The 24,757-nt window shown below is 42.1% G+C and overlaps 1 protein-coding gene across 2 annotated transcripts in view; it reads right to left on the bottom strand.

The window, feature by feature from the left end:
• Nucleotides 1–24,757, bottom strand: part of CDH11 (cadherin 11) — a 110,933-nt gene that overhangs the window by 67,601 nt on the left and 18,575 nt on the right. Inside the window, exon 2 of one of the 2 annotated variants that reach the window (XM_081870518.1) lies at nucleotides 1,991–2,111. The gene's annotated coding sequence lies outside the window, so the exon portion shown is untranslated. The remainder of the gene's footprint in view (nucleotides 1–1,990; nucleotides 2,112–24,757) is intronic. The other variant, XM_081870519.1, reaches the window with a different exon arrangement.

The following is a 24,757-nucleotide window of genomic DNA, read 5'->3' as shown; positions in this document are numbered from 1 at the left end:
AAATACATAAGCATTTTAGTGCAAATTTTTCCTAATATACACATTTTTGTATGCAATTTCCCCTAATTTACAATTTTTTTTGTGAAGCAATTTCCGTGATATAATGCATTTTAAATGACATTTTCACTAATATATGTATTTCCATGCACAATATACCAGAGTGTATCTATTTCTGTACCCATTACTTGGCTGGAAGACTGCATTGCAAAATTTGAAGAAGTCCATATTTCAAAGGATGCCTGTGTTTGGGTTCACGTATTAACTTTACCTTTCCCCCCCTTTTTTGTGTTACCTTCACATATTATTTTGGGAAATGCAAAATAGATTAGTTTGCCTTTAAATGTGAACTGAATCAAATTCCTCCTCTATCCACAGTAACATGTGAACAGCAGAGCTAGCCGATGAAATAATGAGATGAAAATAAGCCTTACAGGCAGGAAACTGGGAAATATTTGGGTCACACACAAGAACCATCACTATGGATTAAAACCACAACTGGTTATCAACAAACTCAAAATGTAGTAACTGCACATCAAGTACAAAACATATGCAAAGACTGACAAGCTATCTCAAGTCTATGGTCCATTCTAGCTCAGAGGCGGAGAACCTTTTTCACTCCAAGGTTTGCACTTCCTTCTGGGCAGCCCTTTGGAGGCCACATGCCAGTGATGGGACCAGAGGCAAAAGTAGGCAGATCAATGAAAAAAACTGTACCTTCACACAGGAGGCTAGTTTCTATATATACTCACACACCACTCTCTATCCTCCATCCAGGCAAGCAAGAGACATTAATCGGTGTTTAAGGATATATTCCATCAAGGCAAAAACAGTCAAGAGTGGTACAAAGCGGGGCCAGTGAGGAACGTGGCTGGGGAAGGACCCGAAGGTAGCCCTAGCTCCTAAATGTGAGGTGCCTCACTCCTGGTCTATCTCAACACTATTTCTAACAACAATAGCAACCAAAAACTTCAAAGAGGTTAAAATAATAATAATTATAAAAGAAAATAAACCTCAAGGATATTCATGGTTCAGCACCGATGGAGGTACTCCCCCTCCCCTTTTTTAGGGAGTGCTGGCATAGCTTGCACACTTTTTTGTGCTTTGAGGGAGGTGACTGTAGTTCTGACTATTCCTCTGCAACCACTTTCCTACAACCATTCTTCTTGTACAACCACTCACAACTTCGTAGCGCCCTGACAGTTCCCTAACCACTTCCTTGTGGCACCATAGGCACCATACTTTAATGCAGAAATACTGTCGGTCACAGTGAAGGTAGGACCAGCAGTGCACAGTTTTAAAGGCATATTGGCCCTAACTGGGAAAGCTTCATTGGTATTGGCCTGCATGCTTCCCAATTAGTAGTAAGCTATTGCAGTCACATTCCAACAGGATATACCACAGAGCAGGGAAGGCTGATGAATACACACTGAGTGGGATGCTGCTGCGCTGAAATTGGTGTCCGCCATTTTGATTCACAGCTGTCCCTATCTTTAGATGAGGGTGCCAGTCATGCCATGTTCAGGCACTCTTCCTCTAATGTGATTCCAACAACAGTAAACCAAAGTTATTTGTCTGATCACAGAGCCAGTAAAAAACATGTATACATCAATACCATACATTTTCTAGTATACACTAAACTGAAATATGTTGTACTCGTATAAAATAAGGTCAGAAACCAACCAAGTTACAATTTATTCAGCAAAATTCTTTGCAGGAAGGGAAAAAAGAAAAGAAATCTAGCAACTATTTCCATAACTATTTTCTTTGTGTCAGTAGGCCAAAGTTATCCAAATGCATACAATTTAACATGTATTAATCTTCTTTGATTACCATCATGTGAGAGAAGCACACAGGTGCTCTTAATAGGGAAGTCATCAGAATCATGAAGGGTTTCCATATAAAAAATAAATGGAAACTACATCTCTCTCTCTGGAAAAAATAGTATTCCATCCTTGCTTGAAGCGCAAGCTGTTGTGATCAGGCATCTTACCTTCCCCCACTGGAAACCCATTGCCAATTGAAGTAGCATATTCCACCCATTTCAGCAAGTCAGCAGTCCCAGTGAAGAGTCAAGTTCTGTGATGCCAACGTATCCAGTATCCCAATTCTTTCTGGAAAAGAGAAGAGGGGTGGAGTTCAGATGAAATTCAGAATGGCAATACAGGCTGAATAAAAGAATAAATAAAGTCTTTAAAGCATTCCCCCTTTCCTGGGACCCTGGGGAATTTTGAAGGAGGGAAGAGCCTCTCAACATCGATATTTAAAAGTAACCAGTACAGACATATTATTGGGTGGTGGGGCGGGAATGTTCCCATAAATAAAGTGCTGTCAATATCCCACATGTTTTGCTCTTTCCCTTTGAGACAAAACAGAGTATCATGAAAGAAAATGGGCTCTGGAATCATTACCATGTGTAAGAGACACTGTTGCAAAAGTAACAGCTAGAGTCTTGTCGCAGCAGCCAATTAGAAAATTCTGCTGGCTCAGGCCTTTTGAAGCACTGTGAGGCAAATTAGAAAGGGAAGAGAAAGAGAAACAGGCTTGATCTTCAGTGTGTGGACTGGAAACCTATACAGATGCTTGAGAGTGAATGTAGTGTTGTAGTTAGAATTCAGAACTTAGTTCCATGGAGATGTGGGCTCAAACCCCAATTTAGGATGAGATTAAAGCCCTAGCCAGGTTCTTTGCTAATCGACATTATGGAGAGGGAATGCAGAAGGGCAACTTCAGGACATGTTTTCTTTCTTTCTGAGTGATGGTATCATGGTCCAAACTGCCCGGCTAATTGACCCATCCTCCTTGCTCCAACAAGTGCATAAGATGAGAATGAACCTTCCAGTTTGGTTCATGGCAGTTTAGCATAGTAGAAGTCAGAGAAGAAGAAAACCAAGCAGAGGTTGGATACCTTCTTCCAGTGGTTTTCTTTCTTCCTTTCTTCCTGGGGGTACTTGAAAGAATAAGATATGGCAGAGGTAGCCACTGTGGAACCCTTCAAATATTGTTGGACTCCAGCTCCCATCACCCTCAGTCAGAATGGCAATGGATTATGAGAACTGTGGTTGGATATTATCTGTAGAGCTATCCCTGGGACAGGGAGTTCCATAGCCTGGGAACTACAGCTGAGGAGGTCATGTCCCATATACCCACCAATCACACTTCTGATGGTGGTAGAATGCAGAGGAGGAAAGCATGGAGGAAAGTTTATTCAGCCCTGAATAACAACAGCAGCAACTATTATTATTATTATTATTATTATTATTATTATTATTATTATTAGGATCCTATTATAGAATTGTAAAGACAGAAGGGATATGATCTAGTCCAATCCTATGCAATGCAGGAATTCTGACCACAGCCATTCCTGGGTGGACTCGAACCGCCAACCTTCTGGTTAACAGCCAGACACGCTGACCCATTGTCCCACAGGCTATATGCAAGATTTCAGATTTCTTACTTTCCCACTGACTCACAAGAAGAGGGAAAGATAGATTCTCAGTAAGGGATAGATAGATAGATGATAGATGATAGATGATAGATAGATAGATAGATAGATAGATAGATAGATAGATAGATAGATATGCATATATTTGCATTGGCATCGGAGTTTCTGAATTCTGACATCCCTACTATAATGTGTCATGGGTTTATATCCTGCCTTGGACCTTTGTAATTTGTACATTACAGGAAATAATCAATTATGATCCCCCACAAAGGAAAGGTAAACAAAGCTGTATTTTCCTCTCCCAGGGTATTAAAATGGATGCATAATGCATTTTGTCAGTTGTAGGCAGAAATGCCGACCAGCTGATACTTCTTAAGTTATATTTCTTATGAATAACTCATTAAGAAGAATTATACTTATCTTTTATAACATATTATGGATTAGGATATTTGTCATAAGACAGAACCACGGGCATTGATTATGATTTCCAAGCAACAGATGGAAAATCCATAACAGCCATTTTTGGATTTATTTTTTGACAGGCCAGCTTATTTATTCCAATTTCAGGTTGCAGTGTTCAAAGTCAAAATGCAACAATCAAGGGGAGGGAGGGTGGAAAGTATAATCAATAACTCATCACCAATAAACATGTAATTTGAATGGAATTGATATAGTGGTACTTTTAGCCCAACTCATAACAAGATTATTCTTTTTTCCTCTTTTTAAGTAAGGCATTTCTTGAGGAGTTGGTTTATACTAAGTGGCAACCGTAGGGATTTGGAAACTGTTGGTACTTTGGATGCAAAGAAATGGGGTGTCCAAAAAACCAGCCCATTGTCCCTGTAGTAATTACTTCACAGTGCCTGATGCTAAATGGACAGTCCTGGGTCCCAAGAACCAGCTGAATCCTGTATTGTCCTTGCATGATAAAAAGATTAGAGGCTGAAAAGCAGAGGAACTGAATCTCACAGCTTCTTAGACTGCACAGTGAAAAGACCATTGTAACATTCTCATAAATCCTCAGCTCCCTGGGCTCTTGACAACTAAAGCAATGGACAATAGAATTTTTGTGTTCAACAAAACAATCATTGTCTGCCAAAGGGCTTATCTGCTTAATTTACAAATGTCTTTCATTGTCCCCAAATAATTCCCTATTAGAAAAAAACACCCTATGACGAGGAGAACTAAATAAATATTTGCAGATTTATAGTATGTTTGCCACCATGACTGCATCAATAGTAACAATAAGAACAAGAACTATAACAAAATATGAGACCATTGCAGTTTCCTTTTCTCAGGCCCACATTTATCATTACTGTATATGCCAGGTGTATATGCATTAACGTGGCACATCACTCTCAGTTTTAGGGTGCTTTCAGATGGGTATTGGTTGTGAGACTGATGGTCCTGATGTGTGCTTTTTTCTTTTTTGCTGCATCTTCAAATGCCATTGGCAACAAAATGCCTACTGACATTTTTTTCCTCATTTAATCCAGATGTACCCTTTCCAGGGAAAATCCAGTGAGTAAAAAAAAGGGGGGACTGGTAAATAGGTAAGTTTAAAACACTTTTAAAGTTTGAAATAAGAGCATTTTTTTTTAAAAAAAAGGAAAGAGAGAATTCTTAAATATTTAATAAAAGCCTACCAGAAGTTCAGACTAATGTTGCTGAATGATATTTAATTCAAATATCTGGACATTTGTATCCAGTTTCAATGTACAATAAGCAAGCAATAGGCAATAAAATAATTCCCCAGACACTCATGTCTATCACTTTTTAAAAACAAATTTTCACATCGTGTGATACCTTGAGCAAGAGAAGCCTTGCAAATTCTTCTATGCCTTGACACACAACTGAATCCACATTTTTACCAATTTCCCCCTTCCTTTTTAAAATCTGCCCCCTGCAATTTATAAAATATTCAGGACCATGTTCTTGCTTTAGTTTTGCAAATCTCAACAAAACCATTGGGCTGCTTCCAAGCTTGGTGGCAGCAAACTAATTACTTTCAGATGGGCTTGGCTGGGTTGAACAGACCCAGGGCTCGATGAATATTCCCCCAGACTGTCGATTACAATGGTCAAGGCTGACCTATGTCAATTCTGGGTCAGACAAAATGCATTGTAATTGAGGCCCTGATGCATTTTGACCTGACCATAACAGATCAGCCAAGGAACTCCCTGGGCAAATACAACAGGAGGCATTTTTCTAAATCAGGGCTAAGAAACCTGTGGCAAACAGAAAGGGAAGCTTTGGCCCAGTAGTGGCTAGTTTAATCCTAAAGGGATTAAAGTGGTATGATACTGCTTTAAATGCATGGTGCAGAAGAGGCCTAGGAGAGAAAGGGGAAAATGTATTTGACACTTCTAGTTACTAGACTTGTCTGAATCCACATAAGCTTCATTCAGCAGAATAAAAATCTATGGCACCTCACAGTTCTCAGAGTCTTCAAACATTATTTCAGCCATTGTCAAATATATGTCCCAGCCCATCTTTCAATGTGCATACTTATCTATAGTAAAAAAAACAAACATACAAATCTGTATCCACATTGCATTTTAGAATTCTCCTTTAACGTTCTGCACATTTTAATGCTTCAATCCTTTCAGAGAGAAAAGAATGTTGGCTTTTGACATACAGCAATATCAGTCAGGGGATGGTGTTTTTTGTGTAAACAATTTGGTCTTTGCCACAGCAGAACTGTTTCTATAAAGAAGGAATATATAAACATTGACTCAACCATTTTCCAGTCTGTCTCCAGTACCTCTTTAAGATGGTACTTTAGGAGCTGCACCCTGGTTCACACTGCTCAGCAACCCCCCACCATTCCCCTCAAACAAAACAGTCAGTTTTGACACAGAAAAAATTGCAAAGATGTGTACAATACAGAAACTGACACCTGAAACCTAACACAACAGAGCCTTTCTTGATATACTCAAACCTTCCTTTAAGCTTCCACTTCCGCCCTCCACTGTCTGCCTCTGCTCACTCTACTCAAACCACTGCCATTGTTTAAAATCACCACTTTCTGTATTTCAGTTTTTCTCCAATCCTGCTTCATTCAAACATCTGCTGTTGTTTAAAACCAACATTTTCCACTCAGTGTTTCCCTATCCATGGTCATTGGCCAGGCAAGTGGAGTTGGAGTCCAACAGCATTTGGAGGGCCACAAGTTTTAGATTAGTCCTGAAGACCTTCCTCCAGCCACCTTTTGAAATGGAATTTGGTTTAAAAAATGGCTATTGGCTGTGAGTTTATTGCTATGTGCTTCCTTAACTGTTTCCATTTATGATGTGGTATTCTGCATTATTTAGTGGTCTTGGCTGATGTCTTTTCAATTCGTTTTCCTAGATCTATTTTATTTGTTTTTCATTTGATGTATTTAATTTTTCACTTTGTAAGCCTGTGTGTGTGTGTGTGTGTGTGTGTGTGTGTGTAGAAAAGCAATAGAGAAATAATTAATTGACTAATCCCCTCACCCCTATGCATGAACATGTCATTTCCAAACAGTCAGGAATCTCTTGGGACATGGAGTTATATCCAATTAAGTTGTACTTGGAATAGTAATGGATCAAAGTTAGTCAAGTTATTATTTTCAGTGGGTCAACTCTGTATAAAAGCCTGCATTGGATACAACCCATTGGCCCTGGCTTATTTCACAGTCAACTGAGTCACAGGTGTAGATCAGGGCAGCCACTTAAGCATCATCAAAAGAGGACAAAAAACAATTTGCATTAAAATTGCATGTGCACACACACACACACACACAATTTTTAAATAGAAATATATCTCATCATACTTGGGGAAACCGTGACAAGGTGACCTGTGTGCAGTTATGCTGTCAGGGCTGAACTTTGGGTCATGAGCCCCGTGTTCCTCTCAACAGAATGAACAAGAGCCCACCAAATGCACCAGAGCTATCTTAATACATTCTGAAGTTTGTGAAGCATATGGAGGAGTGAATCTATCTTTGGTCTTTTCTCTGTTTCTCGTTTTTCACATCTTAAATTCAGTTCTTGACATTTCTATACCTGTTTGCAGGTTTATTTGTTTTTTAAAGTCCTCATGAAAGAATGTTGGGCATAAATCCAGACATTTCAGGGTGGTGAGGTTTTGTGGGGGGAGGAGTAAAAGTAGCAACCCCCCCCCCCATTTTTGAAAATCCACAATATTCTTGCAATTTAAGCTGACACAGAGAATTTTTTTTTTTTTTTACAGCATTCTTCACTGAGCAATCCACCCAGACCCCTAGAGCCCTTTCCTGGTGAGTCACTGCCAGCTCAGTCCCTGAAACAAATCATATTGGCCTTACGTTGAACCCACTGCCTGATATTTTTAAACTGGACATGCCAGGGATTGAACTTGGGGTGCTCTGAATGCAAAGGGGGTGCTGTATCTTCCTTGTCTGGAATTGCCAGGATTGGACCTGAGACCCTCTTTGCATAAAGCATGTCCTCTGCCATTTAGCTAAGACCATTTCCCTTAACGTGCAGTGATCAAATGCTGAGAAATCAAAGGGTGTTGACATGAGTGAAGCAGGCTCACCCAAATAGGCAGGCTTTCCTCATGGCAACCATGTGAATCAGCCCCCAGATATACAACCATGTGAATCAGCCCCCAGATATACAAGTGCCTTGATGACGCTTAAAGGGAAGGGCTCCTTGGTGGAGTGTCCCAATATTGGCTGAATGTTTCTTGCCTTTCTTTCCCTCCAACATTCCTCTTTAACAGACTGTTTCCTCTCTCCTTCTCTGGTTCTCTCTCCTCCTTCCAGGGTTGTGTCACACTTCCACAGTCATTAAGTGGTTGTTAAAATGAGCTGCAGAGGATGTACATATCTGCCTTTCTGTTATTTAATTATGTGGCCAATGCAAGGCATCCAATTGCCTTCCTTATGCAAAAGTATTAGGTAGGACTCGTTACTTTGATTAACAGCACAATGTTTAATGTGAGGCCTTTGTTAAATGGAGATTGCTTTGCAGTCCTTCTAGATATTTATTCCTATGCTCTCTTCTTGAATGCTGATGCCTTCTGACAGGAGAAGATATTCATGGGAGCAAATTCCTGGCAGGCTGAAGAGGCAAAGGGATGTGGTATGCAAGCAACTGGTCCCAGCAATCAGTTATGGTAGATACCTCATCAAGAGCTAATCTAAAGATTCAGGGTATTTTTGATAGGATTTGAAGCATGCAGTAGAATTTTGAATTGAGGCTGCTTTTAAAGTGTGCCTCTCGGGGATGCTAGAGAAAAGAAGATTTATACTAGTTAATCCTGATAGAAATAAAAAAAAGAGGAACAATAAGCATTTCCAAATTGGTTTGGGATAACAATATGCCCAAGCCAAAATTGATTCTAAGATGATTATTTCTGTTGATACATTTGTAATGAATCCATATTAGAGCAGTGTGTCTCGGAAAACAAACAAAAGCTGCAAATAATAGAGAAACTAAAAAGATTATGCATGTTTACCAGGCTGAACTGAGTAAACAAAAAGTTTCAAAGGGATCTTTGCTGTAGCAGAGAAATGAGAAGCCGATTTCCCCAGACCTCATCTGTGCAAAGCTCCAAAGACTTGTTCACAATGAAGCAATACTTTGTGCCCTGCAGATATTGCTGAACGCCAACTCCCATAAGGCCCAACCAGCAGTGCCAATTGTCAGGGATGCTGATGCTGAGAGTTGTAGTCCATTAACATCAGGAAGACCACAGGATCCCCCAGTCCTGCCATAAGTTCTTATAAAGATGGTTAAAACATGATTTTGTTTGTCAAGGGCATGCTGGTGGCAGATAACTCACGGACTGAAAATAAAAGCCTGTTATGGCTCTAGGATTTGGGGTTGGGGATTGAGCAAGCTGCCTCCTCCCTTAATAGCCCCCACTGTACCCAGTTCCATTGCTGCTAACTGCTCAAGCAGTGGTAGAGGCAGAGCTTCATGCTCCAGCACCAGGGGCAGAGAACAGGTGGGGGCATGGCCAGGGGTGTGGCATGCATCCCGGGGCGTGGCGCACTGCCTGCAGGGGCATGGCGTGCATCCTGGTGGTGTCGTGCGCTGCCCGCAGGGGCATGGTGCATTGCCTGGGGGCATGGCACTCAGTGCAGGGGGGCCAGCCACGATGGCACCCCACCAGGATGGTGGTGCTGGGAGCTGTGTTCTCCCCCCGCCCCCCCTCTTCCTCTGCCAGTGTGCTCAACAACACAAATAAAAGGCTGTTGAGGGTGTGACAGCAGCTATTGCTCCTTTGCTGCCATCACAGCTCACTCAGAAAAACGAGTAAACCAGTAGGTGGCAAATGTGGAATGGAGTAGCAGCAAGACCAAGTGAAGTCACTGGAATGGCTGCCAAGGTATGGGCCTCAGCAGGTGTCCAAACATGCTGGCTTTTTCCAAAGTAAGTCCACAATGCTTGGGGTTCCCAGGCTGTTCAACATTATTTGCTGGATATGCCAGTCTGATGGGCAGCTATGTTGATCAAGGAAGCTAATGTGCTTGGTTTTGGATTCATTATTATTGTTGTTTGAAGGTGAAATATGTAAGCAGAAACTGACAGATAAGAATGACTTAAAGTTTAAACATATAGCGGCAACATTAACATCTGTTGCCAAGTCTATCAAGACCTTCCAAAAGGATTGCTAAATTGTCCCAACAGTCAATCAGGCAGAAGCTGGCCAGTGAGCCAGAGGTGCCTCTGAAAAGCACTTAAACAACAAGGCTAGAGAGATCTAGCCAATTGTAACCACTGTAATTTCCATAAAACAATGTCTGTTGCCCACCACGACTGTGAAGCCAACTATGCTTGCAATACGGAACAGCAGCAGCGATCATTACTTGGTAGTTTATAAATAATAACTTGTTTACTGAAATTTAGCTGGTTTTCTCCCACAATGTGTTGGGTGCTGTTGTTCCATCAGAATGATTCAGCACTCAAAATAGCAAAACCCAAAATTCCCTCTTCCTGCTATTAATGCTAGTTCACAGAGTAAAATGATGCATAAATACCAGTTACTGCATTGCCTACATTTTTACAAGGCCTAGCTAAATGGAAGCGAAGCTGTAGGGTTGGGTTCCCACCCTGTGGCTTCAAGACATGTTCCCCTATTGCCTCACTCAGACCTCATCTGTACTAGCAGCTGAAGGAGGTGGCAGTGGTGAAGCTCTGCTTTGCATGCAGAAAGTCCCATGCAATGACTCCTCCAGGTAAGGTTAAAAAAGACCCCTGCTTTGAAAACCTAGAAAGCCACTGCAAGTCACCAGATTGTAGTGGCAGTGATGGGAATTATTTTTAAGTGCTCTCCCATGTACTAAACCTCCTGCAAATTTACTGGCTAGCCCATCAGGGGGTCAGGACCGATCCCTGTTCACTCCCTGCTGAACTAGTTTTAAGCTACTAAGTGTCTTATTTTAATGTAGAGGAGTTTTAAATGAAACAGTCTATTATACTACCTCAGAATTCACCTGCCTCATTACTCTTTCATTCTATTGTATTTATAGAGCAGTTCTTCAGTAACACACTCCCTCTGGAATCAGTGTCTCTACCTGCAGAATTCTGGGTCCGAGACTAGACATACAGCAGAATGAGAAAAGAATGAAAATGAGGAGTGGACTATACCACTTCAGATGATAAGAGGGGAGGGGGATTCCACTTTTGAATAGTTCCAGATATCTTTGGAAGTAGAAAACATGCATACATAGGATCAAAGGTTCTAGAACCTCTCCCTGCTATGCTAGTGTTCTATCTTATGGGAATCTCTAACATAGGGGAGTATTTCAAATGGTTATCTTCTTATCCCAGTATATTTCTCTGCACAACTGGTTACCACTACATTTCCAGCACAATTTAAGGCCTTGGCGATTACCTATAAAGTCATAAATGGTTTAGGACCAAGATGGCTGAAGAGATGACCTGTCTACATACAAACTGGATGCCCATTTGTAACTGGATGCCCTGCTGCCAGCTGATGGCAATAAGATGTTCATTACAATCGGTACTCCAGTTAGCCTTCTCTGGAGTGATGCCCTGCTTGTTAAGCTGCCTCCCCTAGGAAATGTGATCGGTTCCCTCATTACTGACATTGAGAAGGACTTTTAAGACACATCAGTTCACTTGCAACCTCAGTTTAGTCCCCCAGCACCACCTTGTTTCAGCTCTACCCTATTTTGTGAAGTTTGTCTATTTTTACTGGTCACTGTATGTCACAGGGGGTGGTTTTTAAGTTGATGTTGTGAAGTGCCCTGCTGATGCCAGTCCTGCACTATGTGCTAGACTGTTATGCCCTACTTATTCCATTGAATGAAACAGAAGCAGTAGCAGTATGCATGAGGAGGGTGGAGTGGCCACAGCATCCTCCCAGTGCTTCTGGCACTGCCACTAACTGGAAGAGGTGTGGGGTGGGGTGGAGTGGGATGAGGTGAAGTGAGGTGAGGTGGCCCAAAGGCAGGGGGCCTCCAGCTTGGTGGAGTTGACTGTCCCACAAATGTGGGGCTACCATCATCATCCTAGCCCCTTTGCCTGGCAAATGATGTGCCACCACAGGGAATTCTAGCCCCTTTGTTTGTCACTGCTGCATCTAAACACACCCTTATCTTCCCTATTGACATCAATGGATCATAACATTTATTTGGTTGGCTCATACAGCTATATAGCTGTTGCCAATAATTCGGAAGCAGCAGCTGAGAACTAATAATATGGCCCAGCAGAGTGCTTTGCCTAAATCTAACGTTGATAGATATGGAAAACAAGCCATATTATTAACTGATAACGATGCTGCAGGAGCAGCAAAAATAACATGCACAGAATAAAATAACTTGCTGAAGCTTCAGTGGGGAAACAGCAGTAAAGAACTGAAGTCAGCAGATGATAAGGCTCCACTCTAAAGTGGATAAAGCAGTCCGGTTACTAGCAAATTAAAAATAACCCTTAAATTCTCAAAGAATTCCATGAGGGATGTTAGTCACACACTTCTCATTGATTTTAATTTAAGTTCCAGAGAAGTTCAGTAAAGCTGGTGTCTCCAGTGATCCTTTGTAGAACAAACAATTGGCAGTTTAATAAGTCATGATTTCTAAATCACATGCCTACGCAAGCTGTCTCTAATGAAGACTTAGGAGCAAAGCAAGGTAGAACTGGAAGGGGAGGCAGGGAGAAAAGGATTAAAAAGATGCCAACGTATTGACCATGATCAAAGTTAATAGTTATCACTCAACATTCATTTCATTATCACAGCTACGTTTTATTGAACCTTTTAATTATTATTTTCATCATTATTTAGGAAGCAAAATGATAATAATAGTAATAATGAAATTTCTGGTGCCACTGAAGTCTGAGGTGAAGGAGTGGACTTTCAGAGAGAGGCTTTCTTAGTGGTAGGAACCCAGGTGCGGAACACTCTCCTCCTGGTGGGTTCCCTGAAATTCACTTCCTTGTGCTTTCGAAGCTAGGCAATCACTTTTCACTCCCTCCCCCAGCTTTTAAGATACAATTTTGGATGGCTTCCCATAATAGATGGCTACTCCAGGAGGAAGTAATGCTTCTCAATATCAGCTGCTAGAAACCATAGGAGTGTTATTGTGCTTGAATCCTGCTTGCAGGTTTCCCAGATGCATCTGGTTGGCCACTGCAAGAACAGGATACTGGACTAGGTGGGCCCATGGCCTGATCCAACAGGCTTTTCTTACATTTGGATGACTGGTTTATCAAACATTCATCCCAATTTGTTTGCACAAAGCTTGTGAGAAGGTTATAGTAGGTGATACCAGAGCCAGTGACAAGCAGAGCCAACTTATTTTGGCTTTGCCCCCATCCTCCTGCTGAGTTCTACAAAGGCAATGCTGAGACTGAGGAGGAGGGGGGAGATGAGTGCAACCTCTGGACTACTTGTAGTAAAAATGCAGGCAGGTGGGGGCTGGCTGAGAGCAAGCAGATGTTGGTCGGGCAATGCCACATTCACCCAGCTTCCACTTGGCACTGGGTGCAGGGAAATGAGTGCATTTTGGATCTGGATGATCTATGCCTGTGGAATGCCCAGTTTGCACCACCACAACTAGTGTAACACCACCAATAAGATATTTGTGCTGGTGGAGCTTTCCACCAGTAATCCAAGGGTGGTTATGTGTTTTTATTTGCCAGTAGTCCTCCTTCTTCAAAGGCACTTAAGCTGTTTCCTGAGGCTCTTTCCATTTTTCTAAAACATTCTCATTCTCTTCACCTTGAGGCAGTAGAAAAGGGCAGTGACTAAAAACAGCTTTAGTGAAATCTCTTATCTCACAGATGTAATCCCGGGCATAGAAATCCAAGTAAAACCCATTGGAACGTTCATTCTGAAAACACACTAGGATGTCATTGTTCCCTTGCTGGGAACGTGGAAAGTAAATCCTGACACGGCAGTGGAGCTCTCTAGCCAAAGTCTAGTATGGGCTTGCTCCCTCGACACATAATTGTCATGAAGAGAACAAACAAAGGGGCTGCAGACAACATTTGTATTTTGAGTATTAAAGGTATACCACTTAGTTTGGGGGCAAATTTATGTTTTTGTTATTTCATTTCATTGGGTTGTGTCCAATTAAGTTCTAACCAAAGTTGACCCACTGGTAAGCCATTGTGACTTAGTGGTTAGAGTGTCAGACTAGGACCTGGGAGACCAAGGTTCAAATCCCCACTCAGCTGTGAAGTTCACTGGGTGACCTTGGGCTAGTCACTGCCTCTCAGCCTAACCTACTTCATCACAAGTTTGTGGTGGGGATAAAATGAGGATGAGAAAAACTATGTATGCCACCTTGAGCTCCTTGGAGGAAGGGAAGGAAATAAAGTACATGTGCTGCCAACATGTGAATACGCATGCCACGCTCTGTTACACCTCACCTCCATTATATCCTCATCCTTCCCTCTTCCGGGTCCAGAAGGACCTACTACACATTGGCAATCACATGTCATTTGGACGTGCCTAATATTAAAATCAGGGGCGTGGGTGGTGCTGTGGTCTAAACCACTGAGCCTAGGGCTTGCTGATCAGAAGATCGGCAGTTCGAATCCCCACGATGGGGTGAGCTCCCATTGCTCAGTCCCAGTTCCTGCTAATCTAGCAGTTTGAAAGCCAGTCAAAGTGCAAGTAGATAAATAGGTACCGCTCCGGCGGGAAGGCAAATGGTGTTTCCATGCGCTGCTTCTGGTTTCACCAGAAGCGGCTTCATCATGCTGGTCACATGACCTGGAAAACTGCGAGATGAGCACCACAACCCCAGAGTCATTCGTGACTGGACTTAACTGTCAGAGGTCCTTTACCTTTACCTTTTAATATTAAAATAAAGTAAGTGGACATGTCTAACTTAAGTTTCAATAGTAATACTCTGAGCAAAAGTTATTTGAACACAATCTCCTCTGAATATAACATGCCTTCATTTTATCTACCCACCTTACTTGTATATTCATTCAGAATGGGGCAATTTCAAACAAACAATTTGGAAATAAGCTACAGGCAGTATTTTTTTGACAACAAATCCCCTCATAAAGATGTTGCTTCATTTGAAAAGTTATGAGCATCAATAAATGTAATAGCTGACTTCAAACATTTTGTGGAGATTAAACTGGTAAATAATGTTCACAGGAATGTGGATAGAAGCATCTATTACTACACATTTTCCAAAAGAAATAAAAAGTCATTTTCTTTCCAGAGAAGGGGTTCATAATTTCATAACAATAAGCTATTTGTGTTGTTTTGTGCAGAGGTATTATTAGTCCTTATCATTTTGTCTCCATATTAAAAACATAACTTAAAGGGTAATCATTAAATTAAATAATCATAATATTCCATTTCGTTTATTACACCATCTTAAATGTGTTTTATTAACTAGTTATCACTTTGACTGAAGTATATGCCCTTGATAATAAAATGTGTTCTTATTTATTTACCATATTTGTGTCTCATTGCTCTCCCAAGGGTTTAAGAAGAGCTGAAGGTTGTTTCCTATTCGTAGAATCACAGAGTTGGAAGGTACCTCAAGAATCACCCATTGCAACTCCTTACTGATGGATGAAATTTACTGCTCCTTTATTCTTGGTGGGTGCTCATCCAACCCCAAATTCTCTAATAAAGGAGAGTCCACCCTCCCCACCCTCCCCACCCACCCCACAAGCTGTCTGTTCCACAGTCCAAGAACTCATGCCATCAGGAAATTCTTCCTGCTGCTTAGTGGAATCCCCTTTCTTGCAATTTGAACCCTTCGACTCAGGTCTTACCATCTGGAGCAACAGAAACAAAACACATTTGCTCATTAATGTGACAGATATTTGTAGATCTCTATAATATGACCGCTTAAAGCACTATGCAGCCCACGACCCACGTACCTATGGGACCGCCTCTCCTGGTATGCCCCGTGGAGGACCTTAAGGTCCACAAATGACAACACTTTGGAGGTCCCAAGTCGCAAGGTGGTTAGATTGGTCTCAACTAGGGCCAGGGCCTTTTCAGTACTGGCCTCAACTTGGTGGAACGCTCTGTTACAAGAGACTAGGGCCCTGCGGGAATTGACATCATTTCCGCAGGGCCTGCAAGACAGAGCTGTTCCACCTGCCCTTTGGTTTGGACTCAGTCTGACCCTTATGTTTCCCTCCCCTTATGGTTTTGATCTATGGGCTACTATTAAAATGAGGCTGCAATTTAAATTGTATTTTAACCGGTATTTTAAATTGGTCCCCCCCCCCATTATGTTTTTATTGTAATTTTACTGGCGTTAGCTGCTCTGAGCTCTGCTCTGGCCAGGGAAGGCGGGGTATAAATAAAATTTATTTATTTATTTATTTATTTATTATTACCATATGCTATCATATCTTCTCCAAAAATACCCAGATCCATCAACATTTCCTCATAGGATATGGTTTCCAGGCCACACACCATCTTTGGCCTCTTCTGCACTACACATTGAAAGCAGCATCGTGCCCCTTTAAATAGCCATGACTCCCATCAAAGAATCCTGAGAACTGTAGTTTGTTAGGGGCACATAGCATGGTTAATAGACTCCCTCACAGAGTAGGGAGTCCCAGCATTCCTGGGAAGAGGGATTGACTGTTTAACCACTCTTGGAACCTTAGGGCAATAGGGGGTTTTTCACAACTCTCAACACCTTTAATGAGCTAAAGCTCCCAGGATTCTTTGGGGGAAAGCCATGGACGTTTCAAGTGGCATTATACTGCTTTAAATGTATAGTGCAAATGGGGCTTTTGTTGTCCTCCTCTGGATAACAAGCCTTTGAGGAGGATTTGGCTGAGACAGGAATTGGACCAAGATCAACCACAGTACATTTGATGGCTGAACAGAAATTAGAATCCAGTCTTCCTAGCCTCAAACAAATATTTATTATATAATGGGTCTTACACTAACACAACATATATGGGTGAATAATTCACCCGATTCAGTTAAAGTTGAACATCTTTGCATCTCCCTAATTTTTTCAGTGATGGTGATTTACAATCCCCGCTCACCTATTGCAAACAATGGGACACAGAAACCTTGATTAACTTTGATGAGATCACACACGTATTAAAGAATGACACAGATACTTGGAAGGAAAACAGCAAAGTTTGATTCATATTTACAAACAAAACCCCCAAATCACTTACTTTTAACTCAGCTAACAGACATCTTTCTCTTGTTGTTCATTATCTCTTACCGCTCTGAAATGGAATGCTTTGATCTCCAACAAGATAATGAATCAATACAAACTACAGGTGTTCTCTTTTCTTGCTTTGATAACTCTTTTTCATCTAATTATTGAAATGTAACTGCTTCCACAGTATGTTCAAAATTCAAAGATCAAACTCATGTTTTGAGCAAGATTTTATTCATACCCACTAATCATAGAATGTATTTGTGCTTGTTTGAAGAGTAGTACTGAAGAGCAATCTGTATGCTAAGGCATCACTGAGCTCTTTGGGTGTCTGGCATATTTGGAATTTTGAAGAAGCATTGTGGGTGCCTTTCACAAAATTGCTGGGTTGGTTTTTAGGGGGTTTTTTTGAGGAGGGTGGCATAAAAGAAAATGCCCATTGTCATGGTGTGGCATAACAAAAAATGGCTACCACATCTGAAAGAGTGGGAAAAGAGACAACATAATAATGCGGGCATGCAGCCCCCATAGGGGAAAAGTGTCTACATCAGCCATGCTGATGCCTGCTCACAGAAAAGCTTTTTGCCCCTCCCCTCTGTTCAGAAAAGGGAAGGTGAGTGTCCAGTAATAGCACTGAATGAAAGGTGGGCATGTTTAAGGAGGTGTGTTCAGTGTAGGAGAGGCTGAGCCAGTGCAAACAGGAACTGAACAGGAAGAGCAAATGGTTTCTTGTGCATAGTGGATTTCAGGGGGAATATTTTTTGGCACTGCCTATGACACCCATAGGAGGTGCAGGTGGACTTATTAATCAGCGCTACATTAGCAAACCCTATGCTTTTGCAGAATTAAAGTGCCAGCCACCAAAGCAAGCAGTGTTCACATAATGAACACGATGGTTTTCTTTCTAACTTTGTGTGTGTATATATTCTTACTATATTTCCACAATTCTATTACAGCTCATTCGGAAAATGACCATTTAAATTGTCATAATCATCTGCCTTAATAATGAGAAAGTTAATTCAAAGCACTAATTTTTAAAAAACAAACAAACAAACCTGAAAGTAAAATACATTTCTCAGTCCTCACTATTTTATTTTATTTTTAAAAAGAAAGAAACTACCTTTTCAGGTGTTTTAGCACATTTCTGCTTGCTACAATCCAGCTACACACATGGCTAGATTTAGCAGAAATTAGCCACAATTAAATCCCACTGAAATCAATGGGATTTTAGCTGGTTGCAACTAAGCTGTGTGCACCAATGATTTAGTTTAATTAAAGCCAATAATAATAAAAAGACAGAAACATCTCACAAATCATTTCTTAGCAATCATAAGCCCAGCTATTATCCACTCCACTCAGTTAAGTCAATTTCATTTGCCCATTCTCCTATGCAAAACAAACCACATTCACTCAAAATATCCAGATATGTACAACCCACAAAGCAGAAAGTTTTGGAGCAAAATATAGTAATGTCACAATACACTCAATTTCCACATTGATTCACATCTGTCATATTTCAGCCAACCAACATGAGAAAAGTTACTGCCATTGCACACTGCAATTCCAAACCTGTTTACTTAGAAGTAAGCCACATTCCGTTCACATTGAGTAGTTGGTGGGTATGGTGGTGGAGGAGTAAAGTTGGAGATTGTAACCATCTAACCATCACATGCACCAGCATCCATTATCCCCCCACACACACACACATTCTTTGCTTAACATCCAACTGGGAGAAGGATTGTGGTTAACTTGGATAGTGTAGTAGTAAGTAAGTAAGTAAGTAAGTAAGTAAGTAAGTAATAGTATCCCACCCATCTGACTGGGCTGCCCCAGTCACTCTGGGTGGCTTCCAGCATATATAAAAACCATAATAAAGCATGACATATTAAAATGCTTCCCTATACAGGGCTGCCTTCAAATGTCTTCTAAAGATTCACAAATCTGATTCCCTCCTTTGGATCGGCATGGCTACCTGCATTATTAACAACTACTACTATGACTGTAAGACATGCTTTCCAGCATGAACTGTGCAAAACCTATCCATTGTAATGTATTTCAAAGGCACCCAAACCACTCACCCTCCATTTCACACATACACGTATATACACACACACCATGATTGTGAAAGTATTTGGCATTCATATGGTTAATTCTCAGCTAGATAAGGTTTTTTTCCAATTAGTTAATGTCATTGCTGAACTAGCTACATCCCCTATCCAGTTCCTCTATTCTGTCCTATATAGCTGGGTGGTGCAGAGGAAGATAAACAAGCCCAGACTTCAGGGGAGGAAATAACAATCAGCCTGTTTCCAGGTGTCTTATAGCAATTTTTGAGGGGGGTAAAAATATTTTCCCCAAAATGTTTTTGTTCAGTGCCTTTGTCTTTCCCACCTGCTTGCTGCTTCAGCACCAGTTCTTGTCTCCTCACCCCCCTCCTGCCCTCTCCTTCTTCTTGGCTAACTCAATTGATGATGCAGGAGAATGGCAGTGAGCACCTTCAATGTGGGATTGATCGGGAGTAATTGATCGGGCGTAATAAAGCATGTTCAAACACAACAGAAAAATGCAAGAGAGCTGGCTGTAGCGTCTGTTTTGTGGGTGGCAAGAAGAGACTGAGATACGATTGCCTGAAATCTCTTGTTCATGCGTCCTTAATATTGGCAGATCAGAGGAGCTAACATATAATCAAGTTGCTCTCCACTCTCTCTGAACTCAGGGCTGCTCTTAAAGTGCATTCAAAAACTGCAGCTGGTGCAAAACACGGCAACCAGAATGTTTTTCTGGTGTGCACATTTCAGGCCATGCTATGCCAGCCTTTCATCAATTGCTTCCAATTAGTTTCTGAGATCAGCTCAAGGTGTTGGTCCTTGCCTATAAGCCCTGTATCAGGGGAACCTGCAGTCCTCTGAATATCATTCAACTCCACTTCCATAAGCTCTATCCAGCATAGGCATGGATGATGGAATGATGGAAAGTGGAGTCCAACAACACCCCTTGTCCTATACAGTTTAGGACCAGGATAGTTCTTTCCATATGAGCTGGCCTAATAAGTTACAATTAGAGGCCCTGACGTCTGTCCCACCACCAAGCAGGATGATGAAATGATGAAAATGTTGCAGAAATTGCCCGAAGGAAGATATTGAAAAGGCATGACACAGAGTCTCTTTTTACCTCTAGACTGTTTCTTACTCAAACTTGACAATGATACTCAATGGTCCAGACTGAAGACTTCCTGCACCCAAAAATATTGGAAGGTATGCTTATCTGGCTGTTCAGATATAGACACCAATGCAAATATTTAGGTTCATGTTGTACATAAGTTGTCCTGTCTTGATCAAGAAGTTAGTCCATGTGTCCCATATCAAACTTTAGAGGACAAGATCACTGCTACTTCAGCCCTTTGGTGAATTTACTTTGAAGATACAGCACACCCTTATACCTTGCCAACAGAAGTTCCCCAGTATATGAACTACATAAAAATAAAATAAAATAAATGTGCCTGAGGATCAGCTCAGGTTTTAGTAATTATGCAGCACATAATGGAAAATGTTGGAAAGGCTTTATCTTGATCATTCAGCAATAGGCATTCTTCTGACATCTCCTCGGGTTTAATACCTCTTTAATATTCGTGCATAAATAATTCAAATCTTCTTCATTAACCTCCCTGGCAGCTGCCACTGTCAAGATCCCCAAGAGGCTATGAGAGCTTCCCTTCTTCAGAAGATGACAGCATTAGATCTAAGCTTGTTGCATATTATTATTTTTTATTATTATTATTATTATTATTATTATTATTATTATTATTATTATTATTTATTTTTGGCATTGTTTGCAAATGGAAATGCAGAAAGACACTTCTTAAAAATCAAAACCAGGAGCACTTCATTCACTCCTGGGGAACCTGTGGCTCTCCAGATGTTGTTGGACTCCAACTCTCCTTAATCCAAACCCACACGGAGCAGTCAAGAAGTTGGTAGCTGCAGTACAATGTCCAGAGGGTCACAGCTTCCTCACCCTTGAGCTAATTGCACATGAAAGGTAAGCAAAGTCTTTGGGGAGTGTTATGTGCAGGTTACAGTTTGAGCCAAAGTTACAATTTGTGATGAGCAGTCAGGAGCAGAATGCAGCAGGGCTAGGCAGTTGGTCATTTACCAAATAGTAACCCATTACAATATGAGAATAATCATTTTCACAAATATGCTATATGTATATATATATATATAATGAGATAAGAATTTTATCTCTCTACTGCTGTGGCTTTCCAAGGTTTCAGGCAGGGGATCCTCAGAGCTGTCTGAAGATGCCTGGGATTGAACCTTGTTCTTTCTGCTTGCAAAGCAGACATTCTACGCAAATAGCTCTGCCTCCCCCCACCACAGATAGGTTTATTAGAACAGAGGTTTGGCGGGAACCTCAAAGGGCTGTGACGTGGAGAGGCAGACCAGGAACTTGTCTCAGGGATCAGGGTGCTGCTCACGGCCATGCAAAGGGTGCCCTCCAGTAGATGGGAGAGCGGTCATTCTATCATGAAACTAGGCCCTAACAAGTTATGTAGGTACTGCACACACAATTGGGAAGCTTCTTCTTGTTTTAAATCAGCCACCTGGTTCAGGATATCGTGATACAAATAAGATATGGTAAGTCAGTTGATAGTTTCCTTTAGGATTAACTTTCAATTCCAAAGGAAATATGCAGGCTAGCAGGCCTGAACAGACTCCTGATGTAAGCATTGATTCTGCCTTTATCCTGTTTCAATTCAGGAAACATACCAATCTTCAGCATTTAATAGGTTTTCAGGGAGCTGTTGGTTTTAAATCAGAGGAGGATCAAGGATATGGCTTGCAATGCTTATTCTGGAGGAACACAGAGAAATGAAATGTCATGTAACTAAACGAAGCGCTGCAGATCTTTGTAGGACAATTCATATACAGTCTTCGCAGCACACAATTAGATTCCATATAAATGGCTACGGGCAAACAAGGGATGCTCTGTCTTCTCAATCTAGTGACACAGACGGAAGAGTTGTTTTGTGTTCTCCGATCAAGCAACACCAGCAAGCAGCGGCAGCGGCAGCTAACAACAGCTTTGGCATTTGTGGGGTATCTTTTTTTATTTTAATGGTGCTGTCTCTGGACTCACAAGCTCGCTTAGATTTGCTGTGCTTCAGTGAATGCAGGTCAGGCAGCCATGTGAAATGTGCTCCCAATCTGTTTGTGACAACGGTAAATTTCAAAAACAAAGGCGGTGAGGAGGGAACCAAGAACATCTTGCACACTCAGTAAGACCCAGCTCAGGAAACAAAATTTTGCAGCTGCATTTTGTGGCCATGGTTTGTTTTCATCACCAGAGTATAAGAGGAGCTTTCTGGATCAGGCCAGTGTCCCATCTAGTCCAGCATCCTGTTCTCACAGTGGCCAACCAGATGCCTGTGGGAAACCTGCAAGCAGAATTTGGGCACAAGAGCGACCTCCCCTTCTGTGGTTTCCAGCAACAGGTATTCAGAAGCACAGCTGCTTCCAATTGCGGAGGCAGATCATAGCCATCATGGCTAGTAGTCATTGATATCCCTCTTCCATGAATGTGTCTAATTCTCTTTTTAAGGTAGGCAGGGTCAGGAGGTAGAAGTGGGTGAAGCAACAGATGTGGCTCTTATCTTTGTGCCATAGGTGGCATTCCAGCCATGCAAAAGTCTGAGGTGTTTGCGTGTGTACACACACAGAGGTAGAGACAGATCTCCTTCATCCATGCAGGCAATAGACACAATCATAGTTTAAAGACAAAGTCCATCTAGCGAAAAGCACCCAAGGGTGTCATGGAGCAGGCCCCCAGACCCAAAGTTCTCTGCAGTGGCAGAGAGCAGACGGGGTGTGGCTGGCACGCATCCTGGGGGGCGTGGCACCCAGTGCGGGGGGGCAGCCACAATGGCACCCAACTGAGATTGTGGTGCTAGGGGTGGTGCACTCCCCCCCCCTCTTCCTGCCTTGCTATATTTGTTCCACATGGACAGCTGGTTGTGTGGTGGCACTGCCAGCTACATTGTTAAGAGACTCTCCTGTTTTCTTCTAGTTGCAGACATATTAGAATTTGGGGCTTAATTGTGTGACCAGTGGTTATGGAATGCCATATCCCCATGAGATACGACTGTCAGTTGCACAACTTTAAGCAGCTACCGCATGGCTGAGGGTTTTTTGAGAACATCCATACTTCAGGAATAAATAGATCAGCTCCAGGCTAACAGTGTAATACCATAAAGAGTGGCTATGCTACAAAATAAACAGCCTGTGGAAAATAGATTTTTCTAACATCCTTCAGTTATATTAATCAATAGCAACAGTAAGTACACCATTTTCAGATATAATCATTTTCAAGATGACAGCATCCCTTTAAGTCAGCAGCACTTGCTTAAAGAAAAGAGCTGTGTATGTTTGAATCCAAGAGCACATTTGCACATACTGCAGCTCTAAAATATTTAAATGACCATCGCTCGATCTTTGCAATTAGTTCCTGTTATCTGTCACATTACAGGATGCAGCCTCTTAAGTCATTCTGCTTCTCAATTACAGCCTTAGATTAAACTCTTGGTCTTCTCACCCCCAGACATTTAGCAACTAGAGAGGCCAAAAAATAAATAAATACCTGGTTATTTCTAATTGGGATAGGAGGTGGTACATCGGGGCACTCCCCTGAACTCTGTTGCTCTAGAGCCCAGAGCAGCATCTAATGGGCTTAAGTTGGATTTTGGTTGAATGTTAGGAAATTGCTAGATGATAAGGACATCAGAATCTGCCTTACACTAACTCAAACCACTGGTCCATCTAGCTCAGTACTGCCTACACTGACTACCAGCAGCTCTCCATGCAACATCACACACATACGTCTGCATGTGACGTCACATGCACTAGGTGCAGGCGTGTATGGATGTTTCAAGTCTGTGTTGTGGTGGTGGATGGAAGCTGTTCCTCTTTAGTGTTTAGAGCCATAGCTTCTAACCTGTTCTAGACACATTACTCAGAAAGAAGCACCACTTCGCCCTGGTGCTCTTATTTATCACATGCAAGAAGGTCTATGCAGGGCGGGGCAGTCAAAAATAGAGCTTCTTCTCCCTGCAGCCTGCAGTGAGACTGTCCAGAACCCTACCAGAGCCAGTGTGGTGTAGTGGTTAAGAGCAGTAGACTCGTAATCTGGGGAACCGGGTTCGCTTCCCTGCTCCTCCACATGCTGCTGCCGCCGGGTGACCTTGGGCTAGTCACACTTCTCTGAAGTCTCTCAGCCCCACTCACCTCACAGAGTGTTTGTTGTGGGGGAGGAAGGGAAAGGAGAATGTTAGCTGCTTTGAGACTCCTTCGGGTAGTGATAAAGCGGGATATCAAATCCAAACCTCCTCCTCCTCCTCCTCTCCACAGCCAGCAAGGCACCCCTTTCTATGGAGAGAGGCTCTGCCTCTGTGTCTGAGCCCCCCCCCCCCTGAAAAGGGTGCCTTGCTGGCAGTGGCAGAGAGCAGACGGGGTGTGGCTGGCACGCATCCTGGGGGGCGTGGCACCCAGTGCGGGGGGGCAGCCACAATGGCACCCCACTGAGATTGTGGTGCTAGGGGTGGTGCACTCCCCCACCCCCCTCTTCCTCCACCAGTGCTTACTGGCTGGCTGCAGAGGGCAGAGTTGAAATGCTTCTCTCTTGGAAGCAGCACCACTGCCTTCTGCTGGCTTTTCTCATTGACT

The sequence above is a fragment of the Podarcis erhardii genome (assembly GCF_964252035.2).
Source record: "Podarcis erhardii genome assembly, chromosome: 7".
Lineage (NCBI taxonomy): Eukaryota > Metazoa > Chordata > Lepidosauria > Squamata > Lacertidae > Podarcis > Podarcis erhardii.
Note: the sequence above shows the minus strand (reverse complement) of the source record. Positions and strands in the feature narration are given on the sequence as shown.